Source organism: Suricata suricatta, chromosome 9 (assembly GCF_006229205.1).
Source record: "Suricata suricatta isolate VVHF042 chromosome 9, meerkat_22Aug2017_6uvM2_HiC, whole genome shotgun sequence".
NCBI classification, from domain to species: domain Eukaryota; kingdom Metazoa; phylum Chordata; class Mammalia; order Carnivora; family Herpestidae; genus Suricata; species Suricata suricatta.
Window position 1 is genome coordinate 85632977 of NC_043708.1, and position 15495 is coordinate 85648471.

The window sequence follows — 15495 nt, forward strand, 5'->3', positions numbered from 1 at the left end:
TCTCTTGCTGAAATAGCAAAACTTCCAGATTAAGAGTGATATGTCCATCAATAGTGTCTAAATGGGTACTGAAAATATTCAGGGAGGACTCAGTGACTCTACACTGAGATTAAGGAACGGTTATTATAGCACGTCCATGACTGGCAAGGACAAAACAGCATTCATCTGTGTTCCGGAGAATTTTCTTCAGAAGGAAAAGTACGTGTTGAGAGAACCTTCCAGTGACTAATGGGATAAGACTGTGGAATTACATTATTTGCAAAGTGTAATTTACCTGGACCATCATTTCTTTGGCAAGATTCTGGAGGAGCAGAGCTCTTTATCTACCGCATGTTTTTTGATTCATTTGATGAATGAGAATTCTTCTGTGCCTTGGCAGAGCATGAAGGGCACAGTTACACAGCAAAAGTTAAGCCTCAGGGAATGGAAGCCCTAAGTCTCTGCTTTTCCAGATGAAGACAGGACTGAGAAAGATCCAGTGAAAAGATTCCTAATTTCATAAGGCGGTCAGAGAGAAGAGGTTCCCCACCCAGGTAAGGAGGGTCTGGTTTTCTTTCAGTGGATGGAGAGACCTGCTGAGACCAACCATCAGAACTCAGGCAGTGGATTCCAGTGGGGAGTGCAGCGCTCCACACAAACTGGGGAAAGCAGTGGTTCTCTACTGAATACACCATTCTAAAGGCATGAGAACGGGGTCTGATTTTAGGTATTTGGGGCATGAATAGACATTAGAACAGGGGGATGTACATCATGAACAACACTGGCAAACAGTGACAAGTTCATATAGACACCTCTATCCAGGAGAAGTTGCTTAGATGACAGTCAAGAATTTAACTAATTTCCATAGTAAAAAAAAAAAAAACATTTCATTTCCTAGACTTAGGTAAAGCCATCAAGTAACCTACCCAGCTCACGCACTGCCTACGTACTTCTGTGTGGGGAAGGAGAGGAAAGATAAGCACATGGATTTCTAGACTTAATGCATTCAGATAAAGGGGCAGTTTCTATATGATACGCCTTCCTGGTTAAAATAAAATTCTAATACCACCGCTAACAACACAAAAAGGGATACACAATTAGAAAAATGTTCAATGGAACACTGTTAGACATCTTGAGGACGTTGTATCTGGATTAAGTGGTCAGGGAAGACAATATGGGTCCTTTCTACTCTGTACCACTCAGGTTTTTGTGTGGAACTCTGATTTTTTAACTGCTATTTTAGGATAGGCAATGGATAGAGAGCTGGACATTTACAGAATCCACAGAAGCTTAAGAATAAACCTCAAGTGCCTTGTCTGTTTTCTCTCCTAGTAGTCCACAGCAAGTATTTAAGTGACGGGTGGATATATTTCTTTTTTTAATATTTTTAATGTTTTATTTATTTCTAAGAGAGAGAGACAGCATGTGCAGGGGAGGGTCAGAGAGGGAGGGTGACACAGAATCTGAAGACAGGATCCAGGCTCTGAGCTAACTGTCAACACAGAGCCTGATGCAGGGCTCGAACCGATTAACCTCGAGATCATGACCTGAGCCGAAGCCAGAAGTTCAACCAACTGAGCCATCTAGGTGCCTCCAGGTGGATATATTTCTAAAAACTGTCAGCTCTGAATATAATTTTGTTGTATTATTGAGGTCTTCTGATGAAGCATGAGACAGATGAATACCTTATATTGCCATCAACCAGTTTTGATCAATGCTGGTTTAAGTTATAAACAGGCCCACAGATGTCATATTAAACCATTGTCCACTGAAGAGTTTGTGGAATGGGATTTTGATCCAGCCTTGATTACTAGTTTTAAAACAAAAAGAAATCCATGCTGTAGATTGTCTACATGATTCTCAAATTTATATGTTGAGACCTAATCCCCAACGTGATGATATTTGGAGTTGGGGCCTCTAGGAGGTGATTAGGTCCTGAGTGTGTACTCCTCACGAAGGAGATTATTGGCCTTATAAGATAGACCTCAGAGAACCCTCTTGCCTCTTCTGCCATGTAAGAACACAGCAAGAAGATAGCCATCTATGAGCCAGGAAGCAGGTCCTCACCAGACACCAAATTTGTTGAATCCTTGATCTTAGTCTTCTCAGCCTCCAGAACTATGAGAAATAAATGTTTGTTGTTTAAGCCATAAAATCTGTCAGTTTTTAAAAAGTACTTTAAATGGTGCCTAAAACGGGCTATTTTCAAACCCTTAGGAGGATGAGATCAGTTTTTATGTCTTCCCTAGTGCTCTATGACTTGATATAAAGCCCATTACATACATTATATAAATAATAACTTGGAAAGATAGAGAAGATAAGGATATTGCTTCTGAAAGAGAGGGTGGTGGGAGAGGCAAGAGGCTAGAAGGTAAAAGAACTGTCAAGACCATGAGGAACACGGCAAGTGCAAGGGAGATTTATTCATTATCTGGTATTCATTATTGTGGGGCTTAATATTTCTCTGGCTGTTTCTTTTCCCCCACATTATCTTCACTTTTGCAGGGGAAAATATTCTACTAGACCACGTATACACTGCTGTGGAGAAGTACATCTGGGTATCACAGACTAGTTGAGTGGTATTTGCTCCAGAAGGCTCAAATGAAGATATGTGAAAGGATGCATGACCTTTGTGTTAAGAATTATGCCTACATGAGCCTTTCATCCTGAGTACTTTAGCAAGGAAGAGAATCAAAATTATTGTTTAGAAAGGCTGTATGTCCAAGTCTAGATTGTATGGTTAACAGAATTAACAGTAGTGACACATTTGTCTTTAAACAATTCAGGTATGAATTATTGGAGAAATAATTAGTAGACAGAAATGGATAAAATGAAATGAAACATTGTTTTAACTTGGCCTTCCCCCACAGCAATAGAAGCAGAAGGCAGGGAAATTAACTCCAGTGACTGCTTCCTAAAACATAATCTTCAGCACTCAAGAAGGCACTGGGGCTAGGATTTCCTTATCCTGAGGGGGGAATCCTAAGAGTGAGGACTAATAAGGACACAGAGAATTACAGAAGGAAAACTAGGATAAGCGAGGTAGAACCACATTCATATGAGCGCCACCCCATCCACTTCCTGCACTATTGCCTCAGTTCCTTCTGTCCTATCATGGAGAAATGAGGATAAAATGCTTGTGGGGGACAGAAAATCTGCTTCAAATCAGGAAGTTTGTCATAGGAAACAAAATTTTACTAAACACTACCTAACGATAGTCTTGAGAGGCTAAGATGAAGAACATTGTTCTAACATTGATAAACAGTGCTTTGCTTTTAAAATTTCTCATTTTACTCATTTCCATTTACTCTCCTTCACATAATATACTTAGCTTAGGACTTCTGTCAGCCAGTCTCTATCTATGGTATCAGAACTCCCAAACAGAGACAAATTATGTGTTTCATGCTCAAGCTTCAGGGAAACATAAAACATGTTATTGACAGAGTCTTGTGATCAGTCTAGTAAGCAAGAATTTTTTCTCCAAAAAAGAATCAGAGATATTCTTACTGAAAAGGTTCCTTTCAAAGCCCCCTCTCCAGCCAACCTTACAGACAAAACTCAGAGGTATCTGTATTTGGCCCTAACTCTTTGTTTTTCGAGGTCATGGTGCCCCCTCATTCTTGGAAAACAGACCACAACTACAAAACATACTGTCCTCTAGCTGGACCACAACCCACATCCCAGATAAGCCCTGGACAGAGCCCCTCAAGAAACCTCCCACCTATCTGGCCAAGAACTGATCCTCCTTCTCACACCCTGCATGGACACAGCTGCAAACATCTCACACCCTTAAGGGGAAAAAAACACAAACAAACCCCAAAACCTTAAAAGGACCAGCCCAAACAGAAGCTTAGGGCTGACATCTCTCTTGATGTCTGGTTCCTCTCCTCCCGTGGAAAGTGAATAAACTCTGTCCTGCTAGTTGCTATACTTTTTTTGCAATTCTTTGCCACCTGCATCACTGGTCACCCTAACGTTTATCTGAGAAATTATGCTTTCAAAGCTATTTGGGAGTCTTAAAAGCTGTGAGCCCTTTCCCCAGGAGAGAGCATATATGCAGGAGCTTGTGTTAACCTACACACGTTTTCTATGATTTATAAGATATTCTGAAGGTTATCTATTTAAGATCAAGAAAAGAATCTGCTTTCTGGAGACCTCAGTCCCTAGTCATGTGGTAAGAGACAGATATCATCAATATCAAGAACCATTGGTCTTTGACCTGTTGGTTATCGGAGGTACATGTTGTGATGAATGAAAAGGTGGCCAAGGCCAAGAGGAAACCGGGCTGAGGCCCCACTCACACTGTCTCCATTTCTGAGTATTTGAAGGAAGGCTCAAGGAACTCCCTTAGGGAAAAAAATATCTAACAGTGCCTTAAAAATGGCCATTTCTTCTCACTTTCACATAGCTCTGTACCACTTTAAGCTACGTATGAAATTCTAATTTCAAGGGTCCCTGGTGACTCAGTTGGTTAAGCACCCAACTTTCAATTTTGGCTTACGTCATGATCTCATGGTTTATTAAGTTCAAGCCCCACATTCGGCTCTGTGCTGACAGCATGGGGCCTGCCTGGGATTCTCTGTCCCTCTCTCTCTTTCTCTCTCTCGCTTGTGTACTTGCTCTCTCTCAAAAATACATAATAAAACTTTAAAAATAGAAATTGCAATTTTATAAGAAAATTTCAGATTAAATGATAAAAGCTTCTGTTGGTAAGCAGATTTGCTACACTTGGGATAAGGATCTTTCCTAGAAAAAAGCAGCCAATGAGTCATTAGTCCCCTGCTAGTTTTCCATATTCATAAACACCAACTTATAGGAAAAGCTTGAATTTGTGAAGAATCACCAGGGAAAGCATTTATCTCTAAGCTAAGTTAGAAGCATGAGAATGCTACACCTACCTCAGGTTTGGACAACCCCCCTTCAAGCCTTTCTTTAAAGTCTTCAAAATCACCCACCTGCCTCCTCTCTCCTTGTGAGTCTAGAATAGCCGGCACCTCTAGATCATCTGTCTTAAGATCTCTCCACACAGGTGACTCAGGAGTTGGTATTCCTTAGGTGTTTCCTTGGCCGAAGTTCTTGATTTCTGAGGGCATTTCCTCCGTCCCTTCCTCCGTAACAAATTCCTCTACTCTCTAGTTTGTGCCTAAGGTGAACTGTTCTCCCACCCTTGGGCTCTACTTCATCGCTCTGGGCAGCACCCTGTTTTACAACAGCTTTTACTCTTTCATGGCTTCAGGCCTGGGCAAAGCTAGACATCAGACATCATCCATCTGTGCTCCTGTTTAACATCCGACACCTGGCTCCCTCCACAGCAAAGCTGCTTTCCACCTCCTCTCCTGAAATACTTGCTTTCCTTTGCCACCCTCTAGCAAAAGAGCTTCTTCATAGCAGACCTTTATGATCTCCCAAGAACTCTGCTGTTTGGCTTTCCTGATGTTCTTTCCTATAACTCCCTGTCATTTCCCGAAAACCACCCCCAACCATCGGCTAAATCCACTAGTTGCACTTTCTTCCTCCCAGCACACAGACCCTTGCTCCCACTCCTTTCATCATCACTCTCTGCAGCTGGTCTCACAGCTAGTTTTCTTGCTCTTCTATAAAACTAAACAAAACGCTACAGCCAGCCCCACTGCCACCCATCTTTTATTATCTAAACCTATCCATGTATCATTTGTAGTCATGTGAGCTTCTTCCCACAGGTAAGTTACTCCTACAAAGACTCGCATTGAGCGATCTGGGGTGGAGCACAGGCACACGGAATTTTTAAAGCTCCGCAGGTGCTTTGCAGCCAAGCATAAGAACGACTACCTGTACCTGTTTTACACTTAAGCTAACTGTGCTCAAGTTTGCATCTAGACAATGTTAATGAAATACACAGAAAGATCAGACTGCAGTGAGCTGCCTTTGCAGTCAGGTTTTACACTGATCCTTGTATCAAATAGGAGATTTCTCTGTCCCCCACCAGTTTCTTAAAAGTTACTGACTTCTCTCATCATGCGGCCAAGATGTACTTCTCAAGGTAATTGATTCCACAGCTGAAGAAAATGTTCCCAGTTCTCCAGGCTGATGATTACGTACTCCATTTTCCTTGTTCACCATTGTGATGGACAAAAGCCTTTGCCTCCAATTCAAATAGAAACATCCTTCTTTTAATCTAAGCATATTGCTTTTATGCTGGCCCCCTGTGAACACGAAGAGGACCATAAGCTTTCCCTTTATAAAATTGCTCATGCTATTGAGAACCTGAATCAAGTCATACCTCAGCCTTCTGTGCTCTAGTTCAATAGTTCCCAGTTAATTAATATAATTAAAGAATATAAAAACTGGAAGGAACCATAGGGATCTTCTAATCTAATTATTTTCAAACTTTATTTTTAAGCAGTGGTATTACATTATTAAATGAAATCTTAATCCTAATGTATGAAAATTGAGACAAGCAGAGCCACTTCAGGTGAAATGTTCTGGGAAACCCTCTATGCAGTGGTAACTGATTAGGTGCCTACAAGGAACTTCAGTACTTTGCAAAATGAAATTTGAAAATCTTTTTTTTGTGTGTGGTCCAGCATCTCAACTTTATGGATAAGGAAGGCAACATTCAAGAACTTCATGTGGATTTTCAAGTTTCTAGTAATAGATAAACTACTCTGAAGTAGCACTATTAAAAGTACTTAACAATTTAATGTAAACACGCTTAATGGAAACAGTAGGAGGTAAGTTTTTGAACTTGACTTCTAATAAACAACAGTCTTTCCTTATTGAGCAAACTGACGATAAGCACAGACATAGATTTTATTCCCACTAACCAAAAAGTACCAAATACAGAATGTCTGATATCAGGGATTATAAATAAAGATCAAATGCAAAAACATCTTTGAGCCTCTGTTCAGGAAGCAGTCCCAAGAGGCCTTCCGTCCCTCCCATCATGTCACCTTGGTGAAGGAGCTACATACTCCTAAGGGATTTCATCCTACTTTCGGATTCTGAATGGTGAGTCCAAAAAGAAAGAAACACCACTTCTTCTATAGTCAGATGCTATTCTATGGCTTTGCTGAAAAATAAAAATTTAACTATCAAGACACTCTTCCAGCCTCTGCATCTTGAGTTTTCAGAGAACAAGTGTACCTCAGGATTCTATTGCTAGGAAAATAAAAAGCCTGGACATGCCAGATATACACCAGAGTTTTTAAATATTTGAGTTGATTATTTTCTTCCCTCACTAAATTTCTTTCAATGGATGCACAGTTTTAAGTTTTCCTGTTTTCTGTGTGTTTTCATTTTTATCTTCCCTCCCCGGGGAATTTCCTCCTGTTCTTAGAGGTTAAACAAGCAAGAAGTACCAGGAGATCTAAGTAATATGTCAAGGTGATAACCAGCCTCAGGAAAATTTAGTATATGGTCAGGGCCAGACGATGACCTAAGAGCATTCTGGAAACTACAGTAATTTGGAATTTTATCAAACAAATATTCATTGCAATTTTGAGCAGCCTTTATTGAGAGACAAGGCAAGCACATATAAGGAAAAAGGGGTAAAGGGTGGTGCTCCTGGTGGATCTCAGTCTTTCTCCTGTTATCTTGAGTTATTTTGTCCTAAGTAGGCACAACCCATTCAGTGAAATAGCATCTTTATGGATCAGTGGACCTGCTACTCCCATTCTTTTGATGGAAGGTGAGTGGTTATCTGCCAACTATAGTTCCTTGGGCAAGCCCTCTGCGAAGTCTTTACCCCCGCCCCTCAGCCTAAGAAATTTATCAAATTACTCCTTCTAAGGATATGCAGAGCTCTATTAGTGACATGAGTGCCCTAAGTTCGTACCTTTTTGATTGAGATGTCTTGATCTACTTATTAGGCACACCAGTAGGTCCCTTAGAGCCACAGATTTGTAACTCCATCTCTGTTATCCATGGAGTTAAGATTCCTTACTCTGCCATGATATTGGAATAGTGTCATAGGGTGACAGAGGGAGCTACAGTTGGGAGCAGAGTGTCAATACAGAGAAGTTGAATCACTCACTATGTTGCAGCCTGAAGATAACATAACATTGTGTGCCAACTATGCTAAAAAATAATACAATAAATAAATAAAAGATTCATCACTCTGCCTACTCCTCAGAGCACTTTCATAGCCCTACCTCTGATACGAGGATTTCCTCTGACATAGCACTTTCCAGATGCCAAGTAATGTCTTAAAAATCTTTAAACCTATTATCCCATTTATTCCCTTATAACAGTGGTATGAAATGCACAAAATAGTACCATTGTACAATAAGGGGATCTTCAAGAAATTAAGTAACCCCTCTGAGGTGAAACAGTAGTGGAGGGTGGAAATGTGACATGAATTAAAACAGGTATTAGAGAATCTACAGGTGTATCCAATTCTCTGTACTGATTCCCTATAATACTTTCTGAAAATCCCACTTATTTTCTCCTAAAAGTTTTCTATAAAGCTTCCTGGTAGTATTTTCATATGCCTTCCCTCTAATCAACAATATCCTATTTTAATTCTGATTCTCCATATGCTCTATAAAAAGTGTCCATCAACACATGACTACATCAGTAGCACATTGTTCACCTTCAACTGTTCTTCACATTACATCATAGTGGAGAAACAGGTGGAAGCCTTGAAGCTTTCCTTTTGTTCTTTTACCTCAGTTTGCCTGTATATGTATTTTTGGATGCAAACGGACAATTTTCCATTTGTAACTATTGGATTACAGGTTTTTCAAAAATACTTTTTCCAAGATTAATATAAAAGAAATGAGTCTCTTAGTTTAAGAATATTTGCAAATTTTATGGACACATTGTTGAACATCCTTTCAGAGTCACTGACACTGATTCACACTGATCTTAGTAAACCACATTGTGATACTACCACTAAGATCAGTCTTAAGCTTTTAGGTACCCTGGATGCAAACCAACTATTTGCTAGTACTGGAATGAGGACTGTATATATCAAACTCTCCTATGATAATGTCATGAAATTTATGTACAAGTTTATGTACATAAGGGTACATAAAACTTGTAAATTTTTAATGTGGTCTGCAAATATCTCAAAAAAGGAAATTCAATGGTCAGTGGCATGATTTAGTTATCATGCAGCCAAATGACTTCCACCAGGGATCTTTCAATCTCCTGGGGATGGGATACTTTGTGGTGAATTGTAGTAGTTTCTTTCCAAGTTTTAATAGTAAATTGACCAGTTCTTAACTTCCTGGATTAAACACATAGAATTCGCCTATGATTTCTAAGGGGGCTGCAGATTTACTTGTTAGTTCTCATAGTACCTGAGGGTACATGATATCAGGTACTGTTCATTTACATACATTTGTTTAGGAAGTTTTCTCTAGATAGATGATAGACAGATAATTTCGTATGACATTTCTTTTTCTCCCACCAAAACTTAGGCCTATTAACTGATAATTCATGTCTGAGGGAATAAGGATTAGAAAAGAAGAAAAAAAACACCTTTTTTCTTTTTTTAAAAAATAGATTGTGATATACCTTACATTTTCATTTTTGGATCTTCTTTTCACTTACTCCATTATGCTCTGAGCTCCAGGAGGCTGACCCAAATGGGTTGCATGATTGTCTTTATTTTCTGGCCTTTATTCGACTTTGGCCAGTAATAGACATTAGTAGAACATTGGCAGATGAGAGGAGAGAAAGGTTGGGATATGTATTTCCCTTGCTCCCTTATTTGTCCCTTTAACAAAGGCCATGAATCTTGCTAGGTTGCCTCCCCTTATTTCTTGAGGTTCAGGTAACTATTCTTATACTTTTCTCCTTCAGGCATAGAGACAGTAGTCACTCCATAACTCTAATTATTGCTTTCCCTAAATGCTGCCTACTTTGTAAACAGTCATCATTTTGTTAAGTTCTCCTCAATTATCCAGGATTAAGGTGGCATCTACTTACTACAGAGACCTTGATTAATGCACAAATGACATGATCATATACTTAGAAAATCCAGAGAGAGAGAGAGAGAGAACTTTGTAAGGTTGTTGTCATATGTTTGGTATCCAAAAAATAAATTGTATTTATATACCAAAGTCAGAAATAGCAAATGACAGTGTTTAAAAGATATAATTTGCAAGAAGTATAAATTCATTTAATGTAACTCAGAATAAACCTAGCAAAATTCTTCTAAGACTTTATGGAAAAAGAAAAATCTTTGTTAAAATTTTAGAAAGTCTAATTATGTGGAGAAACATTACGTTCATAGATTGGCTAGACAAAATGTGACTGTTTTAAAGTTATCTTTTCAAAATATAGAAACTAACTCCTATCTTCTTGAGTGTGGGCTGTATTTAGTGACTTGCTTTTAAGACATACAGCAGCTAAAGTGATAGTATGTCACTAAATCATAAAAGGCAATGTAGCTTCCCCTTACTCTTTCTCTTGATCACGCTGCAGGAAACCAGCAGACATGAAGACACTGAAGCTTCCCTATGTAGAGGCCTACACAGTGAGAAATGGAGGCTCTAACATGTTTGTGAATGAGCAGCATATCCTTCAGCCCCAGCAAGTCTTCAGATGACTGAAGTCCTGATACACTCTGGGTTGAAAACTCATGAGTGACTCTGACCTAGAACCAGTCAGCTCAGCCGCTTTCAAATAAATTCATAATCTTTAAAACTTATGTGCGATAATATATAATTGTGGTTGCTGTTTTAAGCTACTATGCTTTGGGGTAATTTGTTACACAGTGATACACTGATAACTAATACATCCAACATCATAAGGGTATCAGTTATTCCCAAACCAATCTCTAGACCAAGTACCATCCTAGTGAAAACTTCAATATCTATTTTGTATAACCTCACAAACTATAAAATTTTTATATAAATACTCATTTCTTTTTCTTAAATAAGAAAGATGGGATGAATGGCCCTGAAAGATAGGAATGCTTAATATTGGTTTAATATCAATGGAATAATTATCCCAGGAAAACACTCAATTTTAAGTAGACACTTATCCAGAACAATGGTAGTACTATTAGTCCAAGCAGAGAGACTGTGTTTGTAATTAATGGCAAGGGGTCTGGTTATGGTCCATGAAGAAACAAAACCTGAACACAGTAAAATAAAATTGGATCCACACTTGTTTTGAGTTTCTGCAAAAGCAGAGAATGAGACAGAGTCTGAGTACAAGTAGTGTATTTGAGAGATGAATCTCAGGAAGCAGAGTCAGAAGTTGGAAGAGTAAGACAGGGAATAGAAAAAAGAAAATAAAGAGTATGCTTATGAATTGATCACTTCTATGGACAAGGAGGACTGAATCCTGCTGGGAACCCCCTGAGACACTCCATAGAAGAGACCTTGGAATTTAAAGAATAAAGAAGCTGACCAACCCATCTCTCATTGGTTGAATGTTGATCCTATAGCCAGGTTCTGGTTGTTGATTGCTTGAAACAAACACTCTAAAAATTCACAGAAAAAAAACCCAAAATACTTTATGATGCTCGTGAGTTGTGTGTGCAGGAATATGTACAGAACAAATTTGAAGGTGGCTTGTCTCTGCTCCACAATAGCAGGACACTTAACTAAGAAGACTCTAATGACTGGAAGTGACTCAAACATAGGAGCTACAATCATCTGGAAGCTTCTTCCAACATATTTGGCACTTGATCTGGGATGAATCAAAGGCTGGCATCACCTGAAGCTAGGAACTAGAGCAGGTACTTGGGGTCTCACTGTATGGCTTGAGCTTCCTCGTATCCTAAAAGTCTAAAGGGAGCTGAATTTCCTATATTTTTAACTTAAGCTCCAAGATGAGCAAAAAGGTAGAATCTCCATGGCAAATTCTAGCCTAGCCTCAGAAGTCATGTTGCATCACTTCTACTTCAAGCAAGTCAGCAAAGGCAGCCCGGATACAAGGGAGGAAGATGAGACCCTACCTCTTGATGCAAGGACCAACAAGAACAGTTGATATGAGAAGGGCCCCAAAAGTATTCTAGCCCATGATTTGTATCACTCAGCACTCCGTGTGTTCTATTTTACTTTTAGGTATTAGCCTGTCATGATCTCAAAAAAATCCTAACACAGGAGAATAGTACAGTTATACTTGCTCAGTTAATGCTGAAGATGAAATTAATATTCATATCTCCTCTTCCCCTACCCCCATCAAGAATTTCTACTCTCATATGTTGCTTTCCCAGTAAAGTGCAACAGGTATTTGTCCCTGAAAGGTCTGTACCTCTAATTACCTCATGTTTGTCATGTCGTTTATGATTATTGCCAGGCATGCAAGACCACAGAATCCTCAGAGTTCCAGACATATTTCTCTCTGACCCTAAAGCAGCAATCCTAGGTCCTCATTTACACTCCCTGGCCAGTAGCCATAGTGTAAGTCCTTTTTTGGTTCTGCCTGTTGGTAACCTGGCAAGAAGAGCCCACAGTGATCAGATGGAAGTAATTATTTTAGGTCAAACTTAATACTTATAAAGCCCCGGTAGAAATGTTACACTTTTAGTGACCAGGACTTTTATTCTTACAGAGTCTATTGCTATGGGTATGGAAATGACAAATTGATCATTGGTTTACTTGGAGTGATGGTAAGGGAGATCAATTCTATTTCTCTCCCACAGTTTCTAGACCCATTTAATCTAAATATTTGGGACATAGGAAATAAAGTGGCCACTGCTTTATCATATATACTGTATTTTGAAAGACAACATTGTAAACTTACAGAGTGTCATCTCCAAGCTAGTACCTTAACTGACTATTAAAGAGGCCACTCTAAAACTCAGGCCTGTAGCTTCCAGGTGACATGCTATATGATAGATATATGTGTCTATCATAGTGAATAGATAATATTTCCTGTGATAGTGTATTTATTGTTCTGTATCATTTGATATAAAATGGGTCCCTTTCCTGAAACAATCTCATATAGTATTCAGTATTAGTAAATTAGAAACTATGTGAGGTCCTGGGATGCCTGGGTGGCTCAGTCGTTTAAGCATTTGACTTTGGCTCAGGTCATCATCTTGCAGTTCATGAGTTCAAGCCCCACGTCAGGCTCTGTGCTGACAGCTCAGAGCCTGGAACTGCTTCAGATTCCGTGTCTCCCTCTCTCTCTGTCCCTCCCCCACTCATGCTCTGTCTTCCTCTCTCAAAAATAAATAACAAAACATCTTTAAAATTTTAAATAAAGAAACTATATAAGGTCCTTAGATAGTTTTTCTGGCAGAGGTACTGTGAGCAGGAAATACAAACTTATCTATAATGTGTATAAATCCAGTTAGGATAAACTGCTGCACCTTTCAAAGTGAAAAGGGTCAAGTATAAACAATCTTCACCAAGTGGCTAGTTCTTAAAAGATGATGCCATATTGAAAGTTCAGCACAGGTCTTACTGCTTTCAGGTTAGACATTCAGCAGTGATAATATCTACATTAGCCTTGGTGAGAAGCCCATACTGATGAATCCATGCATTACCTTGATTCTTCCCACCTTAACTACTCCATTCATACTTCCATCATGTAAGCACTGAGGTACATGGCCAAAGATAGAGGTTGACTGATCTTTACTGGATTGGTCACTCTTTCTACCTGATTATTTAGTACCTCCTCTCATTATCTGGTTGTCATTAACTTTAAAAAGATCCTTACACTTTGTGTTTACTGCCTTTTTTTTTTTTTTTTTACATCCAGTGACGCTGGATGGAGAGTGACCCTGATCTGATCTTGCTTTTTCTAGAGCCTGATCATTTGGTCAAGTCATTTTTTTTTTCTGACAAGAATTCATGTAGCCTTTCTGTTCAAGAGCTCTCTGTCCATGTAGGAGTTTCTGTCTAAGAGTCCTTAGCTCTTATAGTTTATCCTTTCATGAAACCAAATCTAGTACATTAACTTCTGCCCATAACAGGCAGGTCAGGCCTTCAGACCATGATTCAAGTATGACATCTGTTTTAAGGAAATGAAAATAAAGGAACATTAGAAAGAAAAACAGACAGACTATAGCACTTTTCTAAGAATGCCTTTTACCAGTCTTATACAAGTGTTGAGCCAAAGTTACCCATTGTAGCTTGACTGGATGTCAGCCCACATCCCAAAGGAATGAGCCAGCATTTCTACCTCCACAGTGCTCAGTTACTGCTAGAAACAACCTTGAGGACACATGGCATTGGCACAAATGCAGTGGTGGTTCCAAGAGGTGGCAGCTGAGATTTTCATGTAATTTTTCTCCCTGCAGCCAGTTCTCATAAAGGACCTGTGAAGGGTACATTCACATCGCTGTCACAAGCTCTCTAAAATCTTCACCAATCTCCATGAATATTTTGGGAATTACCTCCTATGTTCTGGCATACATGTGCCTTACCAAGCCACCCAGAGTACATTCAACTTTCATGCTCACCAGACTTAATTTTAACATGACGTCATCAATATAATAGACAAGTGTAATGACCTGATATAGGGTATTGAGATGAGCTAGTATACTGTATGGAGTGTCCCTTTTAGTATACTGAGGCAGATAGAAGGAGGGCCAACAGAACCAAGGGCCAAGGCAGTGAAAATCTATTGCCATTTATCCCAGGTTAGTGCAAATTGTTTTGATTCTTCTTCCTGGTTGATATTTAAAAGAACACATCAAGGGTATTCTGGCCTAAGCTGGCAACATAGGAAAACTCTGAACTCACCTCCTCCACAGAATATACCAAGTTACACCTCTTTATAAAGCAATTTCTCCTGAAGAATAAATGACAGCCAACTGAATAGCTTCTCCACAACAAAAGATACAAAGAATAGTACAAGAGAAGAGCAAGCTACAGGGACTCGGTAAAAAAGGGAACTCCCATCCCTGATGCTATGAACTGCAGTGGGAAAGGATAATACTGAGGGACCAGGAATAGATATCTGTGGCTTTGGATACAGACAAGAAGCCACGGTTTCAAAGGGCAACTAGCACATCAAAGAGCCATTCCTAGAACCCTGCCGAACAGTAGAGAAATTGTCGGAACTTCCTCTGGATGGGAAAGGCTGATGGATATGGTTTATGCTACTCCTACATCATGGAATAATAGGCTAGTGTGCTGTCTGGGCCCTAGCCCAGGCCCTCATCCATGCCAGTCCCAGCCACCCCATCAAGGCAGCCACAGGGTGATGCCACTCGGACATGCCTGGCTAGCGTGTACGACAGCTCCAGACTTTGTGCTAAGGTGACACTGATGCAAAACACTCCAGAACACTCCAGGCCCACATCACTTCAGCTTTAGATGACTTGCCAGGGCACACCTAGCACAGAGCGTTCCAGAACCTCCCAGCTGACATTCAGATCTAGCCATGCTGCTGCCAGGATGCACCCTGCACGGAGTGTCCCGGAGCTTCAGCCTGTGCCTTCAGCCTGTTCTGTGCCTGTATCAGCCTGTTCCAAAACCCAGAACACCCTGTTCATGGAGTGCCTCGGAACAATACCCTCACATGAGCCTCTGCCCCAGTAACTCCCTGTGCTGAGTACCCTGGGATACTTAGGCTGGCACCCAATTCAGCTTTTGCTGTCACATCAGGTCACCTTCTGCATGG

General features: G+C 39.9%; 1 long non-coding RNA gene across 4 annotated transcripts in view; it reads left to right on the forward strand.

Moving 5' to 3' along the window:
• LOC115302093 overlaps window positions 1-10615 on the forward strand; it is a 29898-nt gene extending 19283 nt beyond the window's left edge. For 3 of the 4 annotated variants that reach the window (XR_003913414.1, XR_003913417.1, XR_003913416.1), the window contains one exon: window positions 10390-10615. This is a non-coding gene — a long non-coding RNA (uncharacterized LOC115302093). Of the gene's footprint in view, window positions 1-379; window positions 421-10389 lie in introns of those variants that run through there. The other variant, XR_003913415.1, reaches the window with a different exon arrangement.
• Window positions 10616-15495: the final 4880 nt, after the last annotated feature.